Source organism: Capricornis sumatraensis, chromosome 11, assembly GCF_032405125.1.
Source record: "Capricornis sumatraensis isolate serow.1 chromosome 11, serow.2, whole genome shotgun sequence".
Taxonomy (NCBI): domain Eukaryota; kingdom Metazoa; phylum Chordata; class Mammalia; order Artiodactyla; family Bovidae; genus Capricornis; species Capricornis sumatraensis.
In genome coordinates this window covers 58,887,277-58,894,420 of record NC_091079.1, presented here as the reverse complement: position 1 = coordinate 58,894,420, position 7,144 = coordinate 58,887,277, and positions in this window count along the sequence as shown.

Here is a 7,144-nt window from a genome sequence, read left to right as displayed (position 1 = left end):
GGCCATCTGGATGTCTTCTTTAGAGAAATATCTATTTAGATCTTCTGCCCATTTTTTGATTTTTTTAAAAAATTTTATATTGAGCTTTATGAGGTATTTGTATATTTTGGAATTAATCCTTAAATATTTTCTCCCATTCAATAAGTTGCCCTTCATTTTGTTTATGGCTTCTTTTGCCATGAAAAAGAGATTATCATACTAAATGAAGTGAGTCAGACAGAGAAAGACAAATATAAACATGATATCAGTTATATGTGGAATCTAAAAAAAAAAATGATTCAAATGAACTTATTTCCAAAACAACATAGACTCACAGACCTAGAAAACAAACTTATGGTTACCAAAAAGGAAAAGGGGGACAGGGAGGGATAAATCAGGAGTTTGGGACTAAAACATACAGACTACTATGTATAAAATAAGCAACCAACAAGGACCTATTATGCAACACAAGGAACTATACTCAATATCTTGCAATAACCTATATTGGAAAAGAATCTAAAAAATAATATATATATGTGTGTGTGTGTGTGTGTGTGTGTGTGTGTGTGTATTTATAACTGAATCACTTTGCAGTACACCTGAAACTAACACATTATAAATCAACTATACTGCAATAAAAATTTACAAAAATAATCTTATGGACTTTGTTCATGTGTCTCTGGTCTGTGTTTCACACTCTTGGTTGGTCACTGAAACATGGAGAATGTCTCATCTTCCACTGGAAAATAACGGTTCTTTTCAACACATTAAGCTCTGGTATTCAGGCTTAGTGCTAAACATGAGCCGAGCCACCCACTTAGGAATTTTCAACTCAAATCAATAGAGTGACATCACAAATTATCTCACTTTTCAGGTGAGACACACAGGGAATAACTAGGTCAGTGAAAGCAACCAGCCCAGTGTAATTCCCCAATTGCAGTTACTATAACATTAGTGAAACTGCATTTCTTATGAAAATAAATCTCAGCATGGGCCCTGGTATAAAATTATCCAGGTGAAGATGGATAACCCTGATCCAGTAGCTCCTAAAATCCACTCTTAATTAAGGTTCTCTTAAACTATTGCCTCACTCACCCTCTAGTGTGGCAGCTTCAATGATTCTGAATAGGATTTAGAGGGAGTGATAACTTGTATGGGAAAATTATCAATTTTTCACTAACTCCAAACTAAAATTTTTAATTTTGTTCAAATTTGAATGCAGACAATAAATCACACATAATATTGGCATAATAAATCACAGATATTTTCATATTTATATGAAGCGGTAGTTAGATCTGTTACTATATATTATTATTTAACACATTCATAATGAATCATATATATATTACTTATCATAAATTGTTTTTAAAATGTTTCAATAACTGCATTTAAATATCATAGCTTTCTTTTCCTATATGTTAAATTTTCTGATGTAAATGCACTCTTCTTAGATGGAGTTTTTAGACTTCTCCAGACTTCCAGTGAAGTCTATGACTCAAGAAGTTTGAGAAATGATGCTGTTGACTTCATCTTTTCACAGCAATCTGCTCTGCTTCTGATAGTAGACTATGCTTTTAAGAGAGAAAAAAGTGAATCAAGCTGGTCAAAAATTTTTGCCCAGATTTTCAGGCTAGAAATAACAATAAAATGTCCTTTTTTTTAGTTAAAAATTTTTTTTCAATTTTTTTCTTATTTTTGTTGAAGTATAGTTAATTTACAATGTTGGGTTAGTTTCTGTTGTACAACAAAGTGATTCAGTTATATATATATATATATATATATACACACATTTACATACACACATACACACATATATGTATATACATATATATTCTTTTTCATGTTCTTTTCCATTAAGGTTTATTTCAAGATACTGAATATAGTTCCCTGTGTTATACAATAGACTCTTATTGCTTAATTGTCTTATATGTAGCAGTTTGTATCTGCTAATCCCAAATTCCTAAATTATCCCTCCTCCACCTCCCTTTTCCCTTTGGTAACCCCTTTGGTTTGTTTTCTAGATCTATGAGTTTGTTTCTGTGTTGTAAATAAGTCCATTTGTATCATATTTTAGATTCCATGTATAAGTGATATCATGACATTTGTCTTTCTCTTACTTCACTTAGTATGATAATTTCCAAGTCCATTCATATTGCTACAAATGGCATTATTTCATTCTTTTTTATGACTGAGCAATATTCCATTGTGTGTATATGTGTGTGTGTGTGTGTGTGTGTGTGTGTGTGTGCGCATGTGTGTGTGCTATTGTTGCTCAGTTGCTAAGTTTTGTCTAATTCTTTGTGACCCCATGGACTGTAACCCACCGAGCTCCTCTGTTCTTGGGATTTCCAGGCAAGAATACTGGAGTGGGTTGCTATTTCCTCCTCCAGGGGATCTTCCCTACCCAGAGACTGAAGCCTCATCTTCTACTTTAGCAGGCAGATTCTTTACCACTGAACCAACAGGGAAGTTATGAATATCAGAGTGCATGTATTTTTTTGAATTAGAGTTTTCATCTTTTTCAGATATATGCCTGGGAGTGGGATGGTGGGATTTCTGAATCATATGATAACTCTTTTTAGTTTTTTAAGGAAACTGCATACCATTCTTTGTAGTGGATACAACAATTTACATTCCCAGAAACAGTGTAGGAAGGTCCACGTTTCCCCCTTGCTAGCATTTGTCTTTTGTAGACTTTTTAATGATGGCCATCCTGACCAGGGTGAGATGACATTTTATTTTAGTTTTGATTAGTAAAATGCCTTTTTCTTTTTGATGAAACTGTGCAGCACTGGATCCAGGGAACCATGTTTACCATTAGGTGAAAAAAGTTCAGTGGTAGAAGAAAGTAAAACCAACAGATGAGACAAGGGAAGGAGGTGGAGAGTAGAAAGTCCTGATAATTGTTCTTATCCCTAGATCCAGTCCCTGAGACCAGCCCCAGTCTTCCATGTATGATTTACATAAGGCAATGGATTTCCTTTTAAACTTAGTTTGTGATGGATTTCTGGATCTTCTAACAACTATGACGACAACAAAAACATCCCAAGTAATACAGAGAAATATCTTGACGTCTTTCATCTCTGACTCAGGCAAAATCTCTTTCCTTCGAACACCAGTATTATGGATGTCTATTCCTTCTATTCAGGATCCTCCCCTCTTCATTCCTACAGTGTTAGTCCCTCAATTGTGTCTGATTCTTTGTGACTCCGTGGACTGTAGCTCACCAGGCTCCTCAGTCCATGGGATTTCCCAAGCAAGAATACTGGAGTGGGTAGCTATGCCTTTCTCCAGAGGATCTTCCTGACCCAGGGATCAAACCTGGGTCTCCCATATAAAAGTAACCCATTTTTCCTTGGGAGACTGTCTCTCCCTATTCTCAATCTTCTCCATACTGTGGATGAGGTTGACATATCTTAAGTGCAAAGAGTAAGGATGTAATGCAGGACTCAGCCACTCAGCGTGTTTCCTGATCCTGGCCAGGTTCAATATAGGTATAATTTGGAACATTGGGAGTCAAGTGCTTTTATGAAACTTGAGAAAAGACATAGCTCTTTCCATTGGGACTGCTGACAGCAAGAAGTGATGCTGGAGGTACCAGATCTCTCTCTCTGTGGAATGCTGAGCAGAGACTTTGAAATGGACCAGATCCTAGTGACATCATTTGAGCCCCTACAACCAGTCATACCAGTGATCGATTCTTATGCACTCAGCAGTCTTCAAAACAATAAACAGCCTTCACATTTTTTATCATCTTAAGTCACTTTGAGTTTGGCTTGTGTCTTGAAGCCAAAAAGAGTCCTGAATAATACACCCTTAGTACCCAAGCCAGATCAAAGTCCTCTAAAATCTTTTTTTTTTGGCTAAATGTTGCCATTCAGAGTCCAGTTGTGTGGCTGGGGTTTCATCCTTCTCCAGGAACACATGTAATGTCAGTAGTCACTAGATCAATAAACTGCCTTCTCTGAAAAAAGGTTTATGAATACTTTTAATGCTTTGTTTGAATTAAAACCTTGCATGTTTCAAGGTACACTGTACAGCAGTGATCCCCGATTTCTTGGTGGCCAGACCTGGGACTTTACAGTTGTGTCACTGACTCCATACCATCTTAGAGAAGTGAAAGAAGCCGTCCAAGCCATTAAGAGTTAAGCCCAGTGCTTTTATGAAAACTGAGAAGAGATAGACCTCTTTCCACAAGAATGCTTATGTCTAGGAGAAGTGACATGGGAGGCATTGGGGAGAAGTGAAGAGACAAGCCCAGTCACATTTGCCCAAAACTAGAAACTATTCATGCTTCTGTCTTGCTATGGGACAGAGTCCTCTGAATGACACAGCTCAATATCCCGATCCTCTCCCTTCAGTATTTTCAAAATTTTACTTCTTCTCTATTCTCCCATTTTGAATGAATGAATGAGTGACTGAATAAATCAGGCCATTTTGAATTTGGCATGAATGTAGAATTGACCTGCCATATCTGGGCCATCTGCTGCCTCACCTGTTTGCCTTTGTTAATTCTACTTTTTTTTTCTCACTTCTTGTACCTGCGCTCAGCAATTTTGGCTCCTAATATTAGTGTGTGGCCAGGTTTGTAACACAAGAGTATAAACCTAAACCCCCAGATGGAGGATGAAGATGTCAAATAGGAAAATATGAAAATAGAAGTAAGCTTAGGGAAAGTAGTAAAAATAAAAATGCCTCAGCTTCCACCGTCCTCAATAGCTTGCTTGATCATTTGTGGAGCACACAGCATTTATCCAAATTATCAACACCTTCCACCGCAATTGCTGACATTTTCTATTTTAATTTCCTAATTCTTGGTCTCTTTGAACAAAGGATATGGTCTTATCGACCAGTGGTGGTTTCCAACATTTTTGGCACCAGGGATCAGTTTCATGGAAGACAATTTTTCCATGGACTAGGAGTTTGGGGGGGGGTGTTGGTTTGGGGATTATTCAAGCACATTACATTTATTATGCTGCTGATCTGACAGGAGGTGGAGCTCAGGTATAATGCAAGTGCTGGAAAGTGGCTGTAAATACAGATGAAGCTTCCTCACCTGCTGCACACCTCCTGCTGTGCAGCCCAGTTCCGGAGGTTGGGGACCCCTGTTATAGACCGCTCTACAAAACATCTCAGTGCCTTTAAGATCAAGACCAAGAGAGTCATATTTCCACAGACCCCACTTGCTCTTTACCTTCTCAGGTCTTATATTTTATCAGAGAAGCTCTTCTTATCCAGCTTATTGTCAGCATGAAAAACCTCAACTGTAGGTACATTTTATACCTTCAAAGACTGTGTACAACCACAATATTCCAGGTCTCGTCAGTCTGTGGGTAAAAAAATAATACATATGATTATTAATGCCAACATTTCAATTCCAGTTACATATAAATATGTATCAAGCACTTCTCAAGGGCTGGGCATGATGCCATGTGCTGAGGTTACAACTAGTTAAATGAGACAACACTGTTACTATCTGCACATCGTTACCCACCAAAAGAGGAAGGCTGGCTTCAGACAAATCATTAAAATGTGCAGAATATTAAAATGTTATAGTGGGATCTAAGCTAATCTTGGAGGTCAGGAAAGGCTCATCAGATGATGTAACATTGAAGAATGAGTACTTAGTTAAACAAAGAAGCAAGAGAAAGCTTCCCTGACTCAACAAAGAGAATATTCAAAAGGGACAAGACGTGAGGATCAAAAGTATCAGAGAGAATACCAAAGCTAGGGGGAGCACAGTGCTAGGGGAGAGCAGGGAGGTGGGAAGGAGCCAATTCTGGAGAGCCTAGTAAGCCATATTAATAATGTTTTTAATTAAAGTAGACTTGAGGAAAACTAAACAGATTTGGAACAGATGCTGGGAAATGGGAAAGAGCTGTCGAGAGAGGAGCAGAGGGATTGCTAGTGTTTGCGAAGGCCTGGCTGAGGTTGGGACATCATGACAATGTAATGAAAGCAATCAGCACAGCTATTTAATTTTCTCCAACAACACTTAGCAGCCTGGAAATAAGCATGATGAAAATAGGCAACTTGTTTGCCTCAGAATTAGGGATTGGCTTGGTATGTGCAAAAGTATAAAAGGAAAGGAAATGAAAGATGTTGGTTTGAGCGGTGGCACTAAGATTGATCATGAGACCCATGTCATGCAAGTAAGGCGTATTTAATTTGGTGGGAGTGTGTACTGGGCCTTCGTAGTGTGCACGGGCTCTTCATTAGGATGTGTGAGGGCATCTCTGATTGCCCCGCAGTATGTGGGAATCTTAGTTCCCTAACCAGGGATCGAACCCATGTCCCTTGCATTGTAAGGTAGATTCTTAACCATTGGACCACCAGGGAAATTCCAAGGAGGTAGCATTTAGAAAAGACATACAGCAGGATGAATACCCAACACAGCCTTGGGAGTACTGATCCCCTTATTCACTTCCGGGTTCCACCAGGCTCTGTGAACTTGGGGAAGTTTCTACAAACGTTTGATCTAAAAAAGCAGAGTTTGCTAATTTCTTAACTCTTAATTTTGGGGGAGGGGAAAAAAACAGGAGTTTAGCCCAGGGTTAAGCACACAATAGACACTCAACACACGCTATTTTATAAGGAAAAGGGAAAAGTAGATGAGTGCAGAGCCTAAGAGATGTGGAGAAGAACCGGTACAGGACAGTAAGTGCTGGAGGAGTTGAAGCTCCAGCATTGCAGGACTGAGGATGGAACAGAGGTAAAAGCATCTTAGAAAGTTAGAGGCTGACTCACTAAAGAGTGAGAATGAAAGCCATTCGAGTAGTGGAAATCCAAACACCATGAAAGCAGCATTTTATAGACCATCAACTTGTGACCCATGATGATGACAAAGGAAAGCTGTGGTCCAGGAACCCAAAGCCTTCATGAAATGTCTGGTAGAAGGCATGATGTAGAATCAACTACGGACATTCCAAGGGAACAAGATGTTCAATTTAAGATTTTCGCACCCTTAATTATTCCTGTTTCCTTCCTGAGTCTTCAAGTTCTCCTACTCTTCCGATTCTTTCCCTGAACTGACTGTTACATTGCTGCTCTTGTGATTAAAACTCTGATCCTTGTCTTTTCTGGCTGTGATCCTCATTGGCCCTCTGCTCAGAACCAAGGTCTGATACACACATTCTCCAGAAGCTTCCTTCTTTCTCCATTGCCT